Genomic DNA, 23894 nt, shown 5'->3' with positions numbered 1-23894 from the left:
CTTACAGTATGTTATTAATTATGGCTTAACTCTCTACATGCACAAATGTGTATCAGTCATGACAATACAATGATGTGATTTTATATAACAACAAACGATATACCATGTTATAAAGTGTCTGTTATCAGCTGAGTGTTATAACACAGCTTAAATGAGCTTATTGGAGGAGTAAGAATAACTCACAATAGTCTCATATTTGCTTACATTTTCCCAATATTATCATAACAGATTATTAAGTGTTGTTCTGGATATACACAATACTTCCTACTGTGTGTTAAAAAGTATGTGTTTACACTTCAAGTTTGCTAAAAAAAAAAAAAAGACTTTATGATGTGCTTAATTTAGGTGAATAAATGGCTTATAGTATGTGTGAGTTGAAGCTTTTTCAGTTTTTTATAAAAAGAGTAATGAAAAAACAATGTGAACAAATTACACTACAGGTGTTTGTTTGCCGGATGAACAATTTTGATTTCTTTCCACTTATGTTTTACAAGGTACATCTATGCTGGTAGGGGGAAGACGGTCATCAGGGATATCCTGCCACCCCTTCTTCTAACAGGCTTCATCCTGCCTTGAGGCTCAGGTGAAGACTCTCTCACTGTGTGATGAGTTCCTTATTTTGGTACAAATATCTTTGTCTCTTGTTTGACCTCCTATTATCCTCCACATCAGCATAAAATAAGAAAAACAAGGACCAAAAAGTAGATCACATCACTCCAGTTCTTAGATCCCTAAACTGGCTTCCTGTCTGTCAGAGAATAGACTTTAAAATCCTGCTGGAAGTCACCTCTTTTAAATCAAAGACTAAGACTTTTTTATTTGCCACTGCCTTCCTATCTTAGCTCATTTTAACTCACTTTAAATGAACATTTTAATGTATTTTTTAATATATTCTAATTTTCCTTTTCTTTTCTGTTTTATTATATTTGTCATTTTAATTGTGTTCTTTTATGCTTGGCTAAATGTTTCCAATGCTTTTAATGTTTTGATGTGAAGCACATTGAGTTGCACTTGTGTATGAAATGCGCCATACAAATAAAGCTGCCTTCCCTTGCCTTACCTAAAATGCTTTTAAAATAGTAAAAATGAAAAGGGTCACTGTGGAGGGTGTCATGTTTCCACAGATTAAAACTCTGATGTTATCTGAAGATCAAAGAGAACACAAACTAGCGTCATGTAGGCATGAAGGGAAATAAATAGTAAATTCATGAACAATTATTCCTCAGCTTTGTTAACCTACCACTAATCAAATAACACATTTCCTCTCCTTCATCTCTTTGGTCCTAAAACGCATACCATTTCCTGTAACAGCCATTTTGTTGTCATGGACACAGATAGAAAAAAAAAGGTTGAAAAAATAAAGAGAAAACATCATCCGTGTCCATAGCAACTGAGTCAAGTTTAGTGCTGCCAAAAATGGTTTAGGCAAAAGTCTTCTCAGAGATATGAGATGAGTGTAAAAGATGCCTTGCTTTTAACATTGTTCATTCACACAAACCTCAAATAACTAATATCAAAGTGACATCAGCATCTAATGCATTCAAAGCATCCCACCTGAGTGTCCCTAATGAGCACATGCAAAATAATGCTGCAATGCTGTTAGGTAAACACTACCACACAAATGCGAGAATAGAGCCAGAGGGTTTTATTTTGTAAATAAATGTGTGCACTGCTGCACAGACTCCTGTTATTGCTCAGTCAAGAAAATGGGCATTTTCTCCCTGAAAACAGAGCAATGCATCCTCAGGAAGCCTCTAATCCCCTCAAGAAATCTTAGTCAACTACTATAAATAGAAATCATCCATGCTGCCCTCTGCTGGAGATTTAATTCAGCCACTGATGTGCACTGTACTTAGTATTTTGGAGCACGAAGCAATGCAGCAGGGCTATTCAAAGACACACGATTATTACATTACACATAAACAGATATCTTCTGCTTGTTTCTTGCAAAATGCATCATAAGGCTCTCATTTTTTTGTTGTTCTGCATCATTGATCAGCCATGCCTGTGCCCCATGATGTTCAAAGCTAGCTTGTTAAACCGTGAAGACATTCCTCACATGCACGTCTGCATCATTCTGCAGTCAGCCAAATCCCAAGCTCCCCCTGCTTTCTCTCTCTGAGGGTGTCATTAGTAGGAATTATCTAGTCTCCCCAGGAAAAAGTCTCATCAAACCCCCACAAGAGTGTGTGCCTCATTTGTTTGCATACAAAATAGTGCTGTGGAAATGTCTCTCTGTCTTTAGACAAGTTTTGTATCCTTATATCCCCTCTGGAAGTCATGATCCAGGAGCCACAGCAAGGGTCTAAGCTCACTCCAGGCCCCCCTCCATAGAGATGTGACCTCTTTAAACTGGCCAAGGAAGAGAGCTGGAAGATGAAAGTAGTGATTGGACTACAAACATACAGGCTTTACGAACTGTTTCTGCAGAGATTGCTACAGAAAGCTGTAGCCTTACAGCTGTACTTGATGATGATTTCTTTCTTATTCATATAATCTAATCCATAACTCCCAGGGCAGGGTAAAACTGTCCTGTCAGAGGCAGAAACGGGGGCCATGGGGAAGACAGAAAAAAATGCAACTTTAAAAACTTTTGTCAACCTACAACATCACCATGTGTCTGTGAGGCATTGCAATCTACATATCATGTGCAAACAACAGCATCAAAGTTGTGGAAGCTGAGCTTTGGTAAACTTCTGTGTGTGCATGTTTTGAGTAGAGACAGAGAAGTTTATATTTGGTCTGGTGTGTTGTTTTTGTTGATGTCCCATTCCCTGCAACTGTGTGTGAATGGTGAGTGTATGATAGCTCCATTGCTGCTGATGTTGGGAATGCAGTGCAGCCAATCCCAGAGGAGAGGGTAAAGCACTGCAGAGGAAATACTTGGGGGATCTCTCCTTATTGATTTGAATGCTTTTATCAGCTGGTTTAAAGAATACATACAAACTGGAATTGAAAGAGAGACAGCAGATATTAATTTGCACAGGACTTTTCAGAATAAGGAAATAAACTACAGAACACTACATGGTCCTGGTGGTCACTTTTGTTTGATGATTTTTTGCAACATGTTTGGTATGGTAACTTTGAAGACTTCAGCAATGAGGGTCACATTTTCAGTTGATTATTTTGCAACAGGGTCGTGGTGGTCTCTTCTCTGATAATTTTTGTACCTGACTACAGGTCCCCAGTTGTTCCTATTGTTCAAATATTTATACAACATGCCAAAGGTGGTGAAAAAAAATATGGTTTTTTTTCTGACATGTCATCATTGGTCTTTTTTTGATGACTGTCACATCAGGCATCCCATGGTCATTTTCTAAATAGTGATATAATAATATATATAATAGTTGCGGCAGGTCTTCAATGGTCACTTTTTCATTCGATTTTTCAGACAGATCTACGTTGGAACATTTCCCTGCTACTTTTGAGAGGGGTCACTTTGTTTTGATGATTTTAAGAAGTCAGGTCCTCAGTCATCACTTGCTCAATTATTTTTGAGTTCTTCATCTCTGTCTGCCAGGGGCTTATTTGACATTTTATGGTGTTAAAAATAAATCTGACTGATCAATACAGGCGTGCAGGATGGTGTAGTGGTTAGCATGCTGTCTTAACACCAGATGGTGTGTGGTTATAATAACAACAGTACTATAAAACAGACTACCTCAAAACTTACACATTGTACATTTGCACATTCAATTGCACTATGACATAAACAACTCAATCAGTCCATGCACAATATGCATATTTTTATATTTATTACTGCTGTCTTCCTTTAATTGTTTGTTCTTTGTGGCTTTATACAGGACCTGAGAAACAAAATTTCGTTCCATATCATGGGACAGCTTCGGTTGGTATGACAATAAAAAACCTTGAATCCTTGAACATTTTTTGTTTTTGAGTTTCAAAGTCCAGATTTCATATTAGTGTCTGCTGTGTTTAAGAAAAATTGAAATCATATGCTGTGACAGGACATTGTGAAATTTACATGGCAACTGCTCTGAGACCTTTGGGGAAGAAGGGTCCATAATAAACCAGAAAGGCCAGAAAACATCTCAGATCATGGGAGGGTTGGAAGGTTAGCTGTCTCTTGTCACTTTTTCCACTACACCTAATCCTTATGGCACTCACACTCCAGTTCCATCTCTCTGTGTTTATTAGTGTGACACTCTTTGTTGATTTATTAATTACTTTTTTGTTTTAAAAAAAGTGTAAATTTACATGCACATATTGCAGTATATATTTTGTTGGAATGATAGCATTGAAATGCAAACTGCCAAGTGCTGGAAACTTCATGTGGCATCACACTAGATCATCATGGTGTGGCTGGTTTTGCCCCGCGTGTCTTGTTTTTTCTCCCAACCATAGGATATTTACAGTTTTTATTTACAAATATTTAAATATTTTCCCATTGATTTTACATTGGTAAAGATAAGCAACTTAAAACCAGATGTGATGGTAAATTCAAATACAATACAAATCATTCAATACAAAATTCAACTGAGTGGACCTGTGGGTGCTGAACAAATCAATTACAGATTAAAACAGAAGGAGTATTAACTTAGATTAGAAATTTAACTTGTTCAAAGTGAAAAGAACAAAATACACCCTTAACTTTACATGCTCACAAACCAAACCAAATAACTAAGGAACAGCACTGTGTACCAAGTAGTGGTGGGCGTCGATATCGATGGTATGGTATCGATATATCGATATTTACACGCTACTCATTTGAGTATTGATTACTCTAATAAAACTTTGATACTAATTAATAAATGCGAAATAAAAGCGCAAGTTTCACTTCTGATTCTTTTAGGGTAACTTACTCCAAAGTTTTGTCCCGACAAATTCAGAGACATCATGATCACAGTGTCATTTTAACAGTAGTCATGGTGAAGAGGCAGTTTTAAGCATTCCACTCAGAGAATTTAAATATAGGATGTTGATTATCTATTATTTATGTGTTTTTCTACATTTATGTCATTGTTTAAAAAAGGCCAGCAAATGATTTGTATATTAAAGTTTTTAAATCAACAGTATTTGTCATGGGACTTGACTTTCAAGGGTTGCATTATATGTATTTATTTAAATCATTGAAAGTATCGGGTATCAGGTATTTGAATAAATTGCCAAAAAAGTAATCTGTATCGTACCGATTCATAAAAGTGTGGTATCACCCAGTACTAGTACCAAGTGTAACTAACAGAAAAATACTATGGTGAGTGAATGTAAAAAACTAATCTAAGCCCCAGTCCAGTTCAATCAAAGTAACCCAGTGATTGCCTCAGACACAGATTAACCAAGTTTTATAAGTTATATTCAGAACAACACTAAACAATCAGGAGACACAGTGGCAGGATTCTATCATGGCTGTGCACAGACTGCTAAACAGGTCAGGGCCTTAAAGACAGGGCATGCAGGTGCTCTCCTCTGATTGGCCTCCACCTCCAGCAGCATGCCAATCAGGCTCCTTCAGCCAGCATCACAGGTCAAACCCAATGCAGCCTAGATGAATGCTCACTCAGCCACGTGCACACACACACAGAACACTCCACAGCAGGGGTTAATAGGCCACATCGGATAGGGGGCATGGCAGTGGTTGTAACATACGCCTAACCCCCTTTCACAAATGAGCTATACACTACTGAAAATATTCAAACTACCCAATTAGGAGTGCCATGTGCGAATACTAATCTAAATTCTGAATGTGTGGACACAGCAGGTCATTCTGTTTTAGTAATGATGATATGTATCCTTCCTCCTCCTGTATGCTCTACCAAGACATCTACAGCAATTACCATGTCTTGTAGTTGAGAACACACCTAACACTGATCAATCTCTCACTCTGATCTATTCGTTTAAAAGGGAAAGCCAAAGCAAAACCACTACACATGCACTGAGTATTGTAGATAAACTGGACAGTACGAAGCCATTGTCAGAAAAAAAAAGTAGTCGTGCTCCCTCAAAAATATTCAAAAACACTTGGTGCTGACCCAAAGTAGACAATATAAAGGGAAAAATCTCAGCACTCATAATAAAGTTCAAAACATTTAATAATAATAATAATAATAATAATAATAATAATAATAATAATAATAATAATAATAATAATGATAATAATAATAATCATCATCATAATCATAATCATAATCATAATAAATAATAAATAATAAATAATAAATAATAAATAATAATAGTATAATAAATAATTATAATAAAATAATAATGATAATAATAATAATAATAATAATAATAATAATAATAATAATAATAATAATAATAATAATAATAATAATAATAATAATAATAATGCATTTTATTTATAGGTGCCTTTCTTGACACTCAAGGTCACCTTACAACAATAAAACAAACAGAGTTTAAATAACAAACAGTAAATAAAATACAATTTAAAAGTATTAAGTGAATGGACAGTGGAGTTGTGGTCCGATGGAGTAAGCCAGACAGATGAGTTTTGAGTTTAGATTTAAAATGTGGGACTGAGTCAGTGTTACGGAGGTCAGGTGGGAGAGAGTTCCAGAGCTGGGGAGCAGAGCGGCTGAAGGCTCTGCTGCGGGAGGCCAAACATGTCAGAAATTGACATACGCATTTTAGCCTAATGCTTTCTTCAGCGTTTCACCTAATAGGTAGGTGTGGCCTATTTATAAGCAATTGATGCCAGGTGGCAAACCATAAAAAAGCACATAGAAATAAAATGATACAAAATTGCTACTGATAATCAAGACAACAGAAAGCAAAAAACAACGTGATTATTGGTTAACTTCTGAATAATCAGATCTTGACATTGTATAAAAGTGCCCCTTTCTCTACATAGCGCCACATTGCATCGGTTTGGTTACGTTACACCCTCTTTGGCTCACCCCAATTGTCTTTACCATCATTTTAAACTTTTGCAATTTTGCAATTGAACAATAGATACATCTTCAGACATGTTTTAGTGATATCAATGCTGAAAAAATCTACATTGGGTTTGAGTCATCCTCCTCTTGCCAGCTCTACCCAGGTGAAACCCTTCACCTAAACCAAGCAGTAACCAGAACAGTACAGAGTATTTCCTTCAGAGGGTGTGGAGTCATGTGCAGACAACCAGTCTTGAATCACTCAAAACCTGTTTGTATCATGATTATATGGAATTTTTAAGTAGAAATTGCTTTATCTTAACTCTTGGGAATCTATTAAGACTTAATATTTGCTAAATGCACATAGTACAAAAAAAACCCAAAAGCTTTGCATATAAAAAAAGAAAAGTAAAGTAGTGTGGTTCATCATTTGGTGTGACTTTATCCTGTAATGGGATGTTGAATATTATGACAAGAAAATGCTAAATAATTAAAACTCATTCAAATTTAAATGGATCACGTAGAAAACGGCACGTAATGTAATGTAATTATAAATTGGTATTGCAAACTGAGTTTATTTTGAAAAGTAGACTAAATTAACATTTTATATGCCAACACCACATGACAATGTTTGGCGCTTGATTAATGGGTTAATAAAAAAAAATTCTGAATTGAATTCAAAATTTATAATACCACATTTAGTTTTGGAAAAATAAGATTCAATGGAACAAAATTCAAAAATTTCCATTCAAATGTTGTTTAAGTTTATTAAAAAATATTAGCTCAAATACATCATACATATATAATTTAACGTTATTTAAAGATATCATCGCAGGCCAGGTCATCCACCCATTGCTGCTTTACAAAATTGCCTTCATTTTAAAAGTGCAGAGATTGCACTTAAGGAGGGTTTCCAGGTTAGATCACGTTTTAATGCTATCATTTGAAACCTTATTTTGTGTCGAGTGCAGTAACACAAATACCCCAGAAATTATACCAATGTTATAAAGTTTACACCAGATTGAGTATATATATTTTTAGAACACAATCTTGTGCTGCATTGTAGATTACACAGACTGCAGATTCATCAGCCGACACAAGAGGGTATTGTTCCACTGCTTTTGCAGAGCAGCACTCCAGTTGTTAGCCACACTTCTAGTACATGTTGGAGACACAGAACAAACACTAATGACGCAAAGCTTGTGTAATGACATCCCTAACAAGAGAAAATGCAATCATCTTGTAATAAAAAAAATCATAAATGATAATAATGCAAGGAGGTCAGTCAAAGTCAGCTCAAGTTGATCAGTAGGAACAAGCAAGGCTTTATTAACCTGTATGGTAAGCATCCTCACCTGTCATGTAAAGGACCCTCCAGCATTATTCTGCCTGATTGGTTTTCTAAATCTGTAAGAAAAAAACACTGTCAACATCAGTCGTAGTTTTTGAGTGTGCCACAAATAGCTTTTACATACATTAATGCCAGAGGGATTAATGTTAAGCTCAAATAAAGGAACTCCTGTGAAAGTACTTCACAAAATATTTAGGGTGGAAAAAGGTTATTCCTTCTTTATAAGGTCAAATGAAGATCTCCTTTTCTTTTTTCAAACCAAACAAAAAAGGATGCTTCTTTGAACTATTTCTGTTTGCGCTCTGTCACCAAGCTGCCTTCAGTTTTCAGTCTGTGGGCATTTTAGACTGTGTTTAATTTTTGACTTGAGAATCCTGCTACCTAGCTGCACCTGGACTGTTAATTTCCCTAAAACTCTTGCCAAAAACTGGAATGTTAATTAAAAAAAAAAAGAGAATATCATGTGTTACATAATGTCCAATCTAAAAGAAGCCATGGAAATCATGACTTGAGGAGTCATGTTAAAACTGGCAAGCATTGACTTATCCTCCTGGTAACTATGGAAACTATGTGTTTCAATTAAGAAGTTTCTGATCTCATAAACACTCCAGGATAAATTTGGGAATTTCTCACACCTCCTGAAAAAAATATCTGTGAAACTTGTTTATCGACACCAGTGTCTGTCAGCAAAGGTCATGTGGAGTTTATTTGTGAGTGTGTTCATGTGATGAGGAAAATCAATAATAACAGTTTAACTAAATAACAGTGCATCGACAGTCTCCGTTGTGATGTGTTAGTGCCTGGTGCAAGCGCATGTTTCTACTTAAAGACTCACCGCGTGATGACGACACCAGCAAAGGTATTGGAAGACAGCGTATTCTGTGATGTGAGATAGTCAATACATCTAAAGCTACCTCTTTAATTAGACACAAAGACGAAAACCCATCACCATGACGACACAATAAAAAAGGAAGAGGCAAAGGAAGGGTTGGTGTGCATCTCCTGAAGCCGAGAGGGCACTGCATGTAATCATACGTATGGCTTTGATTTGGAAATATAATCTTTGCGTCCTATAAATATCTACAGCTAATTTATTTTGACACGGTCTTCAAATCTGCTGGGACCACACCGTGACACATGATGGTGAGGGTGAAAATATAGAACAGTTAATGATATATGATTACGTTCAGGATATTGGAGAGAGGATGAAATAGCAAGTTCATCATTTCTCAAGGGCGGTGAGATTAGGCACACCTTAAATTGAGTGGGCTGACATTTCACATCACCGGCAGACCACCCACTTGTGCTTGGAGCTCCTTACTACCATCTGTTGCCATGTGCGATTGTTGAAACTAGGCATCCTCTCCTTCAGATGCCGTGACATGAAAACCAGCCTTTACAGACCTGCATCAACTGAGAACCAGCCAGCCACAAAGGAGATGGGCTGAATGACAGATCCATTTAAAAATTGTCCCAGGGTGGGTTCAGGACACCTGCAGTGGAAGCCCAGCAATTAAAATCTGCAATATCTACATCAGTGTCGTGCCTGTTGGGACTGGTTTATGTCAGTCTGCTTAGTATGGAGCTCAGCAGTAACTATGGCTCAACGCATCGTGAAAAGACCTCTCTTACGTCAGAGACTCACTCACAAGAGGAATCCATGACAGTGAGGATACGACAGCAGGGCAGTTACTAGAGTCCAAATGAGAGTCCCTCAAACCATTAATTAACAACAAAAGAAACATAGGGGGAAACACAACAACAACATTGTTGTTTTTGTTTAAGGTGTTTTCTTCCAACAAATTCACCATTAGAGGTATCCAGCTTCTCTGTGTCATTGGGTTTGCATTGTTCCTGCTTTGTGTGCCAAGAAACACTGACTAGACCTGAGAAGTGACATTTTCATGCCTCAACATGCATCCGCTTTGACAGGACTTCTGAAGATATTTTATGAGCAGATGTGCTGCAATACATTTGCTGCAAGACATTCTTGTTTACCAAATGTTCCTTTTGAAACTATCCTGACTATAATGAAGAAGATTTAAGCCACAACACAATGAATGAATGACATTGCTTCAACAGTTTCCCCTTGCATTGACTTCCATGCATTTTTGTGTGTGACTAGACCGTATGAGTGAAGGTAAGGGACCAAACAGCCGTCCCTTCAGCATGGTCTTTGCCATTCACATTATTGATCTTTTACAAATCAAAAGCACTTAATTTAGTTGACCTTTTAAGACACATATGACGTACACACGACAGGTGAACAAATTGTGTTTGTCAATATATAGAGAAACAGGGAAACACACTTAACTGTTTTTATCCTCTAAATTTGTAAGAAAAATATCACAGATGTTCCAAAATATCCCAATCATCCCTAAATTACAGTTAAAATTTCAGTTACCTAGAAGTCAAAGATCCTTTGTTGCCACAGTTAGGATTTGGTATTCGTCCTCTGTCCAATGAGGTTGATTGACTCAAAAATATTCCAATGGCAAACAGGCTTTTTGAGCTGTGCGATTTGGATGAAGTTGGAACCGAGTCCCATTTCCTTTTGTACTAAATTAAATATGATGACCCGGGAGAGTTATTGTTTAATGAAATCGCTCATCAAAAACATGAAATACTGTGGCAGCCAAATGAGGAAAAACCTGGAACGGCTGTTTAAGTTGGATTTATTCAAGCTTGCTGATTTTATCTGATTTTATCTCAAAAGTCTGGAAAAGAAGAAAAGATCTTTAGGTAGTCTTTTTTTAATTTTCGTTTTCTTCTCCTGCTCTGTGACAATGATTAGGACTATATGCCCTCTAACCCTGGACTGGGCCTGGGTGACCTGGGCATATAAATATAAGTGTGATGACCAAGCTGCAACCTCCGGTCTAAAAATATGAGTCCAGTGCGGAAGTGCTAAAAGCTGCAGTTCATCGAGAATCCGCTTGAGGCTGGCTCTGGAAGTACCGGAAACCACATAAAACCACAAGAAAAAGCTGATCTTTACAGCAGAAGTAAATATGTTTACAGCCTGGTACAAAAGACGGGTGTAGTCTGGGTAGCTCATTTCTTAATTGGCACACACTGTGAGGGGGTAGAATTTCTTTTTTTTAAACGGCAATTTCGAAGATATTGAGATTACAAGTCTTCCAATAACGATTGGCCTCAACCAGCTCTTCAGAAACAGATAGGTGACGTCACGTCCATATTTTATACAGTCTATGGTGATGACACAATAATAAAATCAAAACTTCAAAACTCTGACACTATATCAATGCTACATTCTATATGAAAACAGACGGATGTGCAGACATCTTTCCTGCTCTCATCTTGAAAAGGATGGTCTTCTTCAACCTCAGATGTTTTTGTTCACCCCGTTTGGTGTTGCTCTTTTGGATTTGCACTGGTTGCATGATATAAATGCCATCACGCCCGCCCACTTGCTTGCAGGGAATTTTTCAGAATATTACCTGCTGTGCTCTCACATCAGCTCACCTTGACCTTAGGTGAAAATTTTACTAGGGGGCTGGAAGAAAAAAAAATACAGAGAAAGTGGTGAACATTTTGGTTGTTTGCCTTCACACATGCAGTCCATCCAAACTTTCCGTACTTTTCAGGTCTTTTGTGCACATGAGTAGAGCCAGTGATAATACAAAACAATGGAAACACCTCTCATGCAATAATTATGCAGTTGAATCAAACGGCAACCTCCGGTCTAAAAATATGTGTCCAATGCGGAAGTGCTAAAAACTCCAGTTCATCGAGGATCCACTTGAGGTTGGCTCCGGAAGTACCAGAAACCACCTACACACCAATTCAAAAAACCCAATCTTTACAGCAGAAATAAACATGTTTACAGCCTGGTACAAAAGGCAATTTCGAAGATATTTAGATTACGAGTCTTCCAATGAGAGGCACAGCTGACTGGATTGACAGGCAGGAACACTGTAGCTGTTGGCTAGGAGGCTCAAAGCCCGCCTCTTTACGTCACAATTGCTCGAACTCGGCCTCAAAACAGCGCTTCAGAAACAGATGGGTGACGTCACGGATACTACGTCCATATTTTATGCAGTCTATGAGTTTGATCAACATGTCACCAAATAACATGAAAAAAAAAAACCCTCAACATAATAACCTCCCTGATGCACCCTTCCAGATAATCTCATAGCCATATTGGATGCCCCACATGTTTGAAACTTAATGCTTGTTGGTACCCTGAAAGTACAGCGTGTGCCCTTTTTGTTTTAACCCTGCCATTCAGATAGTGAGTACACCACAGTGAAACACATCTTAACATCACCTGTACAGTTTGTCTCCATGTTTAATGACTTAAATGAAAATTATTTTGTTGAGAGTCTTAATTTAGCTTAGCTTAGATAAGCTTAATTTAGTTTAGCTAGGACATAAAGCAAACAAAACACCTGTCAGGACTCTTAAGGTGAGAACTGACCAACAAACCATTTTGTTTTGTGAGCTTTGGACTTATGGATCATTAGATTTTTACAAAGGCAAGATGTTTCCTCTTTTGCTAAGCTAAGCTAACTGGCTGTGAATAGTTCCACTGAAAAAATGCAGGAGTCTTATAATTATGTCAACCTTTTGAGTAGTTGAAGGGCATCAGAGCATAACATGTCAGATGAATATTTGTGTCAGGGAGGTGCAATGACAGCTTAGTCAATCTGCATATCATTATGTAACAAAGCTGCTTGATGAAATGATTGTTGTTTTTTTCTATTTGGTGATTTTCACCATGAGAAGGGACTTAAACACCAACCCTTCTTTTCTTTTTTAGAGCCTGGATGTGCATTTATTGTGAAACCGTTTATATTGCAAGCCTTGTTGGTGGTCTTGGCTGGATGTGCGGTGCAGCGTGTGGCCATTTCACCTCAGAGACATGATCAGAGCGCTGCTTCTCTTTAATGAAGCTATTCTGGGCTGACTCACCTCCCAACTGAGAGACACTACTTTATTAGTTTCTACAGGATAAACGTCGGCCTTTCCTCTCTTTCCAAAGCCACATCTCAAGGGTCACTGATGACACCAGCATCTATTTGGTTTATTTATAAACCTGTCCCTGTGCCTCACTGAGCTTCTGTACACACCTGGCTGTGCATGATCACATCGCCCAGGCCAACCATCTTCCAAGGATGAGTATTCAGTGACAGCTTCTTTCTTTGAACACCTCAAAACTGCTGTTTATCTTGATGTAAAATAGCCTCACACCAATTTCTGTCAAATATCTGTTTTCCATTATCAGAGGCACATTGCATAAAGGTGCAGTGCAAAATGATTAGACGTAATGACATACCTCTTCTATGTAGGACATGCAGAATTATCTAAAAACAGATTAGATTGTGTTGTTGGTGTTCTTAGCTCAATGTGTGCATTCATTCAGTCACTGTGTTAGGATTAGTAGGATTGTATTTTATGTTGTGAAGGAAATATGTATACGAGAATTACCTTTTAACTTCCTTTAACCTCTTTAGATTAGCATAAAATCAAATTCAAGGTATAGTAATTCCAACTGCAACATCAAAAGGGGGCTTCTGTGCAAGACAGTGTTAGTAGAAGGTAACTCAAATGTATAATTTGGTGGGCAAATGTGTTAATTTTATGAAATGGAAAAGTTGTATCTGTAATTGTCAACTTTTCATATGCTTAAGGTACAGACAAGAAGGGAGAAGGGTTTCAAAGATGTCCATGGACAGTCTAAATAGTTTGTAAAATATATCTCATATTTCTCCTTAGTGGCCGACACTGAATCAGTTTTCAAATAAAAGATCAATTAAAATAGAAGAATATTCATTCTAAAAAAAGGAAAATCTATAATCTGATAATCAAATTAAAATGATCTTAAAATATAATATGTATATCATGAAAAAAATGAAAAGTGGGGTAGAATATTTCTGTATTCCCTGTCTATTTTTTGCATTCTTTTTTTTCTTTTGGATGACCTCATTCAGCTCCGTCCACAGTCCCTCATGAATAATGCTCTCTTGCTGCCTGCCCCGGATTGGGGTCCACATAAATCTTTCCTAAAAATAAATAACATATTATTCTTGTTGATGTTTCAGTGAAAAGTTCATTATTCACTCTCCTGCGCTCAGCAGCTGTTAAAGTGAGGACATTGGCTAAATGTGAATGTGTTGTATGAGACATTAAAGGGTTAAGAGAACCAAGACACAGGACTTGATCTAATTGCGTGCATTACATCAAACTTTCTTGCACTTGTACAAGAATGGAGTCTAATTGCACATAATTATTACATGAACCAATTACTGTTATATTTTAGCCTTAAAACCCATGATGGCAATAAATGAATGAGATGATCACAAAAGGAGGAGCTCACAGTTGAGAACTCTGTGGCCCCTCTTTATTTCTTGCTGACTAGTTTACACTGAGAACGTCTCAGTTGAGGCATTTAGGCTTTAAAAGAGCAATTAGATCAATAGCATCAGTGGGAGCAGCAGGAGGAGCAGGAACCCAGCATGGCTACTTACATATTTATTTAGGGCACATCCCCTCCATCTGTGCCTGTCTCAGCAGTGACACTGTAAAACACACAGAGAGCCACATCTCTTCTAGACTGTAGATGTGCAAAACTCATGATACAACAGGTTTTTAGCTTGCCAAAAAAGAAAAGCCAACAGCCAGTGACTGAGATAAACCTCTAATAGACTGAGCGTAATTTTCAAATTTTCATGCATAACTGTGAAGACAATAACAACTGAGAAAAAATACTTCAATTCTGCAGCAGCACAGCTGTGGAGAAAGCAGTGTTTGAAAAATTACAGGTTTGGATGTGTGTTGTTGCAGTGAAACTGTGGAGCATGTAATTGATTTCGTGGTGATTATCTAAAATCTTCCTCCCTGATATCTACTTACCAATTTGTGTGCCAAGACAACTACAGCTGGCTGTGTACAGGCTACTTTTAAGATTCCTCCTCATGAAGCACATATGTATTGAATCGAGCAGGCTTGTGCAAAGAGTTTGGCAGTGACAGAGTATGTTCAGTCTAAAAACATGACAGATTTGCGTATCTTCTGTGCTCAGTAATGATTTAACTGCTGCATCATTTCCTAGGAAACGCAACTTATTGTCCTCTTATGTGGATCAAATGTGTTACCACGATAACACCACCGCTGCAGATTCTGCTTTGTGACCATTTTGTCAAGACACACAGGGACAATGAAATGCATGATAAACCCTTTGATCAGTGCTAATGAAATCCCACTCCATTCAGCCCACTGTGCGTCCCACTGAATAGAAAGAAGCATCCCAGTCTGAGAACAACACACTGCTAAAGTGCTGCCAGACCAGACGCATTATAGAACAGTCAATAAGAAGATCATAAGACTTTCTTGCATCTCTGTGAATTGTTTAAATGACATACATGTAAACTTTAAAATGGATATGTGTACTCATACACATGCAATTTGTGACACACTTTTCAAACCTCGTACTAGGAGGAGGCAAAAAACAAGATGAGATGAGTCACAACATTATGGTACTGATACAATCGTGCCACAGAAAACATCCCAGCAGCACTCTTGTCTCCAACTCCACAGGATATGTGTCATAAGAGATTTGCCTTAAAAGGAGAACAGATTTGGGATTCCTTGAGAATAAACTCTTCGCAGTAATTGTTGGAATGTTTTCAATTAGATTTTGATTTATCATTGGGAGCATTATGGTTAAACAAATGTATAGAAATATGATAAAACCAGAAAGCCTGCAGGAACATCACATCAAGTAAAATATGTCTGAAGAGGAAGTGGATTATGAATTTCTCCTTGAAGCTAATTTTAAAGTCAAAGCAAAGATGAGCTTAATCCATCATTCCTTGTGTGACCCTTCAGAATAAAGTCCTGGCATTTACACTGGGAAGTTAGAAAATCTTGTATTTCCTTTGAGTGCCTTCGAAAGCCTTTCAAAACAATAGACGGTGCCTTCATCTCACCAAACAAGATATCATACTCAAAATCTGCCAACTGGAGCTCTGTCTCCCGGATATTCAAGCCAAACTAATCTGACTCCTCTTCACACAAATGCTGGGAGAGCCCGACGTAATGAAAAGGGTCTACAGCAGTTCATCCTCCATCTGCTCAAACACTGAGTCACTATAAAACACTTAAAGCTGCAAAAATCAATACTTTTCATATTAACAGTACTTCATATAAGCAGGCCTACCTCACACTGTATTCCCTCTCACTTAACAAGGAGCATTTCTATGTTTGGATCATTTTTGGAAGAGGTTTGTTGTTAATGAAACAGCTAAAGTCTGCTTCATAGATTATCTTGTTGCTTCACGACTGCAGGGTGGATTGATAAAGAGCAGTTGTCTAAGACATACATCAACACCATAAAGTGATAATATGTCATTTTGTCAATGTATTGGTTGTATTTCCCAAGTGGTCAATTAATCAGTTAATGTAATCTTAATGGATATGCCTGTGTAAAGCTGTGATGGCGGTCACAGATTTCCATCTGGTGAATGAATAAGTTTGCATCAGGTTGTTCACTGGGGTCTTCACCTTGATGTGGGGTTTTGTTTTTCGCTCCAGTACTGAAGATCATCTAAAGAAAAGAAAACTGTCAGACTGTCCCGATAAGCTTAGCTACGAAGAAAACATTTTTTACTTTGAATATTGCTTTTGAGTTTCCAGTTTTGTTATGATTGATTTTCACCAACTAGGCAAGATTTTTGGACAAGCCAAGTTTTTTCTTTACCATTATTTCCAAGTGGAAGCACTTTTCTGCTCTAAGTGAGAACAAATCTGATACAGTTTACATATTAAACCATACGGGCATAGACAGACCATTAATTAAGACATATAAATTAGAAATTGGGATGGGCGTTTCAAGCAAAAATACTACTGGATAGCTGCTGCTAACTATTCGCAGATTATGCGAATAGCTTCCCGCACCCCCTGCAGACACCAGAAGAGAGAGACCCATTTAATGACTGTGCAAAGTTGCTGTAGCTATACTTTGAATATATGATATACGCATGGATATGATCTAGATCAGGGGTTCCCAAAGTGTGGGTCGGGACCCCCTGGGGGGTCGCGAGACACACATGGTGGGTCGTGAGATGTCTTCCAGATTTTTTTTTTCAAGTTATCTAAAAATAGTAAATTTTACCCATTAAAGTAAAAGATATCAACAAAAACAGTTGCTAAATTTGAAATAAAACCTTGAAAATAGAAAATGTAATTAGTTTTCTGCCTTTCTTTTTGCCAGATGACTCTTAAGTTTAGGGTTAGTGAACAGTTAATTACCAAAAGCATCAGTAGCAGTAGGTTTATTCATAACTGCATAGGTAACACAGCCACATGCTCATGTAGGTAGGCTAATTTTCTGCAGACCAGCTAAATGAAGCCACATTCAATCACTTTGAGGGACAGTGGGGGTCTCGAGTCTTTGGCACCTATATTTTGAGGGTCGCGGAGTGAAAAGTTTGGAAACCACTGATCTAGATATTCCAATTTTACCTATGAAGTTTGCACTTAACCTAATCTTTTATTTATTTTTTCGTAGAAGTTCCTTCCAGATCTCTTCGACACCGCAGAAGTCTTCATTTTTCTCCAGTTCTCAATCTCACAGCCACACCTATTTTAACGGCAACTTGCACTTATGCTTTCCTATGATATTTGGAATGATATTATGGAAGTCTTTTGTTATTTAATGGAAAAAAGTAAACAGCTTTCAGTGGTTGTAGGGCATTACAACCAGGGGCTAGTAAACAATTATTCCAAAATATGTGAAAATCCCATCACATCCCTATTAAAAACCACAAACAAAGATGTAAAAATATAATATCAGGACCTGACTAGTATAACTTATAAGTAGCCTGTGCAATGTGTAACATTCTGAAAATAATGTATTGGCTATATTTGTTCCCCAGCAGTTTCAAACCAAGTACTTGTATGTATTCCTATATGAATTTTGAATATGCCTGTTTGTGATTGGTCCTTCACAATGCTGAGTGAAGTGTCAGTACCCAAGTGTCTGTGATTCACCCTACTGCAACACAAATTAAACCTGCATGTATCCAGAGGTAAAAGACGTTGTCAGCTGGTCTAATTATGGCACATATTTTACCAGTGAGATACAGATTAGATTAAATTAGGTTACAATTATGAAAAGCAGTTATGCAATAAAATGTGATCACTACAGTAAGTACAACCAAGAGAGGACAAGAGAGCTTAGATAGAGGTCGCACCAATTCTACCTGCTTCCTAGCTCTCTGTCTTCAGACCTTTTCACTATCAGCAGCATCTTTGTTTTGCACCCTCTGATTTAAGTGACTGTCATCCTGCACATTTTACCTGCAGGTCATTTTAAAAAGAAAAAAAACAAGTCCTCAAAATGCGCACCTTTATCCATTTATTTTGTTATTATTAAATATGAATGACATGCTGGTGCACTCCTGCCCTTAAAGTAACTGCAGGTGGACATTAAAGATGCAGAGTAAAAGGTACCACTCAGGTTTGATTGAATCTGAAGCTGCTATGTCTACTCGGAGAGGTGATCCCACGATGGGATGTAGAGTGCTGTGAGGCAAAGATAACTGGTTCTCATCTAGATCTGCTCAGTCAGGTATGAGAGCTGCTGGCCCAGGGGAACACCAGAGAGGATCTTAGTGCAACAGGCCTCACCAGCACTCTGGCAACCAGGATGTAGATGAATTTCCCTTCTCCCTTAACAAAGCTTTTTATCTTTTAATCACATCTATTAACTCTCCCACCAGGTACTTCAGCCATCAGGCTGGCAGCCAGACCACTGTAGTTGTGTGTTATTGTCCATGCCTGTTTTGAAGTGAAATCAGAAAGGATAGGGGATTAGAAATCAGGAGAGTTGTGATTCAAGCAGGGAGAGCACTTGCTTGCTTTACCTCCTGTTGGAACTCTGATACCAATCCTGCCTGATCTGTGTGATGAAACAGCGGGACACAAACACAGGCAAGTCTGCCAAATGTGCAAGCTAAACTGCCCAGATTTAGAGAGTGAGCTAGATACGTGAGAAATACACAGGCTAGGGATAAGATGCTGGTATTGCTTGCAGCCATTTATCTTATAGAAACATAGATAGCTTCCCTTACGGGCAATCACTCAACTGTAATATAGTGAAAGGTGATGTCATATCTGGACATTATTATGGATGCTAGCAGCTTGGTTCTAGGGTCGGTTGACTGGTTGGTTGGTCCACCGCTTGTGTACCAACTGAACTGTTTCAGTAATGTATTACTGTAAATGCTAATATTAAACCTCTTGACTTTGAGAGCCATAAATATTAGGATCAATCATATCATTAATGTGCAGTTCCTACAGATTCAGAGGCAGACGGCTGTTAAACATGAATCTGGTTTTGCTTGAGGTTGCGGCACTAGCTCAGTTCATAGGGGCTTGGCTTGGCAACCGGAGGGTCACCGGCTCGAGTCCCAGCATGGACAAAGTTTGGACTGGTGGCCGGAGAGGTGCTGGTTTACTTGCCTGGTTCACTTGCCGAGGTGTCCTTGAGCAAGGCACCAAACCCCCAGCTGTGCTGGTTGATGGCAGCATCCTCACTCTGACATCTCTCCCTAAGTGCATGTCCACTGCATGTTTGTGCATAAAATTGTACGTATATACACCAAACTGTGCGTGTAGCATGACCAAAAAAAATAACATGAGTGGAAAATTGAATTTCCCCCTTGGGGGTTAATAAGGTACATTTCTTTCTTCTCTCTTCTTCTTTAAAAGGAGGTTTTCCCTGTAACTTGCTAAATGCTGCAAAGTGTTCTGCTCATAGTGGATTAAGATGAGTCCTGCCTGTAAAATGGGACTAGATCCTATCCTATCTTGATGTTAGGTCTTTGTTGATAATACAACATTGATTACAGTCTAGACCTTTTTCTAAGATAACATTTTTTTGTGAATTGCTGCTATATAAATAATGATTGATTGAACAACTAATGGAAGGATTTGCAGGAAAATTGTGTACAGACACCAATGGCTCTAAGAGGAGAAATACGGATAAGTTTAATGATTCCTTGATGTTCCATTTGTCAAAGTAAACTGTTGACTTTATTGCTAAACTGAGCTGTGGTTTGTGGTTATTGCTGAATAGCAAGTGTAAGTATGCTCAAATGCTATTCTAAGAAAGATAGCATACCTGATAAACATAAAGGTGTTAACTTCGTTCTCTGGAACAAAGTCAGGTATACAGTGAGGTTGAGCTTTTCATAGAGGGTCAGAAAATGAAGTAAGAATTACAATACTCTCCATATATAGTGCAATACTCTACATACTCTCTCTTTATAATCGCTATGTCTTCAAAATATCCCATCATACCCATTGTAGAGAGTAAGGTACAACCAATGGTAAACCAAGCACTACATACTATCATGCAATGTGTGAAATATAAAAATAGCATTGATGCTGCAAAGAAAATGAGCTAAGTAGTCTTTTTTGTTTAAGTTTGCTGTAAGATCCTCCACATGAAACTACCCAGATATCAAATAGGAAGTAGAGTTTGAATATTTTGGACACAATCTTCAGTCTTCAGTGAAGTCCAACATGCTGTAGCACCTCCACCAGCGAACCAGTAAGTGTGTGAAAGACTGCTTGATCTCTTGTGATTTGGAATGTGTTCAGTGAAGCAGCTTTAATTCAAACCTTTTTTCTTTTAGCACCAAGCAATAATTGCAGACTTCTGTATGTCCTATTGTACCTGCAGGCTCTTCCCACCTTCTGACACAGCTGATCAGACCCTGCTGCACTCGTGTTGTCTTTCCCTTGTCACGTGTTCTTATCAGAGCACAAAGAGCAATTAGCTCTATGAACAAAAACTCCTTTAAGTATCTTTTTATAGTCAGAGCAGGATTATGATCCCATGATCAAACATGTTTGATATATATATAGCAAGGGAGATGATAAATTCAACCCACCATATAGGATGACAGGGTGACAATGCTCAGTGATGATTTATGGATGTGCCAAGTGGAGCATGGTTTAGTCTAAAATAATAGGTGGCAGGTATCTGCCTTGCAGCCATGTTTATGAGGCTTCAGATCTATTGTTTGTTCTGCCGCCAAGTGTGGGCTCCTTTTGCACAGATCTTGTTTGGTCCTGTCATTTCTGATTCTGCAGATGAGCCCTGACATCCTCAAGGACAGACAGACAGGAACAATTTGACGTCACTGACAACAACAGACACCAAATAAGCTCCTTTCCCCACCTTGTGCTGCAGAGGAGGTGTATTTTGGACAGAGTGCCTCATGGTGTCAAAGACGTCATAGCCTCAGGGGTGTGAACCGTGAGCAGAGTAAAGTTCTCTAACTCACTGTCAGAACATCCACTCATCCACACAGATGTACCCGCAGACTCCAACAGACCCAAACTTCTGACAGAAACAGCTCTGAGACAGCATGTGATGAATTCACAGCACCAAACACTGTTTGCACTGACATTTATTTATAGCCACATCAACCATTTCTGTGTTTTTCTACAAATCCACTGGGATAAACACCATGAATGCAGTTGTTGAAAGGTTTAGACGAGCCAGTTATTTGATCTAAAAGCTGTGCAAAGCCCAGTTTTGTGGATACACAGATTAGACATATGTTCATGTGTGTTTCTGCCATACTGTTTCACTAGATAACTTATTTGATAGCGGGGAGAGCTTCAGCTCGAGGGGGGCAGACTTGATTTGATGTTGTGAACGGAGGTGTGACAGATCCCACCAAAACATCAATTTTGCCACTAATTACTTCTGTGGTGCGAGGCAGCTGTACAGAACCAGAAGCTCTGCCTGGAACTACACAAGATAAATTGCAAAAACACCTGTTGATTTACAAGGGAGGGGAAAACACTGACATGACTCATGAAGAAGCAAGTGAGAGTGTTTCAGTTGGGAGATTGGAGGTAAAACTCTTAACGGTGTTCAGATTACTGTCATATGTGGATCTGTCTTGAACACTTGATTACTGGAAGGCCATTTCAGCGCTTACTATTCCAATATCCAATTAAAAGCTCCACAACAACTCTTAACAAGTGGGACGTAGAGTTGATAAGCAACCAATTCTGATGCTTCGAGCACCGTGCTTCATTAGGAGGATGTTAAGCAAAAACATAAAATTCAACACAGAGGACATCAAAGTACCCACTCTGCAAAATGAGTAACAAACTCCTTATTAGATATGCACCAATCTCCTAGGATACAGCTGACATACACAATGATCACCAAGCAAAATTGTGGCCAGTATAATGCTCCGGAATAATGCTCTACTCAATTACAGCTCACCAGAAGGGCAGGTGTTGGTTTGCACCGTGAGATGTGAGGGAACAGACGGAGGCAGAGGAGGAGTGGAACCGTTTCAGGATTTTTAAGTATGAGAAAGTAACACTTTTCAATATGAAAAGATCAAAGTGTCTGAAAATGTGTTATACTTCACGGGACATAATCATGAGTGGATGAGAGGGGGGGGGGGTGATTCCTTATAGTATATGTGAGGGATGGCAGGTTTTTAAGCTGCACTGGAGGCATTTTGGTCAAATCTGCCGAGGTAGGAGGGAGGCATGGAGCAGTCCAGTGCAAAGCTGCAGCAAGGGTTCGTGCCAGTTCATCGCTGTCGCAGCCCACACATTCACTTGATACAATCGCATGAGACACCAAATGCCAAGAGAATGTCAAACTCAGTCTTTAAAGAGGTATTCAGCACCAAAGACGAAACACAAACGGCATCACAACAACAAGGGAAATTCAGCATCTCTCCTGAAATGCAAATGGAGATATCAAAATGGAAAAAAATGAAGGATAATTACAGTCTGTCTATATGAGCTCAAATTGTTTAACAGCTTCTTTGTTATTTTGTCTAACACCCATACTCTAGAGGAAATCTTATTCTCTTTCCCATTATTCAGTCCTTTGAAGGAAAAGTTGACATTTTATTTTCTTTCTTGTCCAGAGTAAGATAAGACCACTGATACAACTTGCTAACTTTTGGATACATATAAAGTCATTGTTACCAGCCAGCTAACTTAGCTTAGCTTGATGACTGGAAATAGGGGAAACAGCTACAAAAAAACAAAATGTAAAACTTCAAAGAATTTATATAATCTGGGGGTTATGTTGCTGACCACCTCAATAAGCGTGTAACTTTCAAAGGATGATATATTTCTTTAACCTTGGGTTAAAAATCATACCAGCTATTTCCTGCTTTTTCCAGTTTCTATAATAAGCTAGGTTAGTCCTCTGTTGTGTGCTCGTCCAACTCTGTTGTGGTCAATTCTTCTTAACAGCGATGTTGTGAATAACGTGTAATCGAGTCACCAATTACTGTAACCCCATACTGTTAGCGGCAGTATATATGGTTACTTTTCGAATTCAATAATGCCAAATAAATTACATAAATTCAAGGGACTTATACTTCTTACCTTACATCAAATAGCTGACAGCTACAGAAGATCAATCATCTGACTCGGCTGGTGATGTTATGTGTATGTCAGCACAGTAGAACCCTGGGAGAAAGAATAACGTGCACAGTAGCACAGTAACTGATGATCATTCATGCATGAGCTAACTGTCTTGGAAATACCCACATTATTTTCCCTCTTTGATGTAAAAGACAAGGATATGGTGATGAGTTGTAGTCTATGTGCAGGAAGGAATACTCTGTCAATAGCCAAGACTGATAATTCCAGTCTCACAAAGC

General features: G+C 38.3%; 1 protein-coding gene across 1 annotated transcript in view; it reads left to right on the top strand.

Moving 5' to 3' along the window:
• Positions 1 to 513: 513 nt before the first annotated feature.
• The window catches only part of ankrd34c (ankyrin repeat domain 34C), a 32149-nt gene continuing 8768 nt past the window's right edge, over positions 514 to 23894 (top strand). The window contains exon 1 of the mRNA XM_034686640.1: positions 514 to 583. The gene's annotated coding sequence lies outside the window, so the exon portion shown is untranslated. The remainder of the gene's footprint in view (positions 584 to 23894) is intronic.

This window comes from Notolabrus celidotus, chromosome 6, assembly GCF_009762535.1.
Source record: "Notolabrus celidotus isolate fNotCel1 chromosome 6, fNotCel1.pri, whole genome shotgun sequence".
NCBI classification, from domain to species: domain Eukaryota; kingdom Metazoa; phylum Chordata; class Actinopteri; order Labriformes; family Labridae; genus Notolabrus; species Notolabrus celidotus.
Note: the sequence above shows the minus strand (reverse complement) of the source record. Positions and strands in the feature narration are given on the sequence as shown.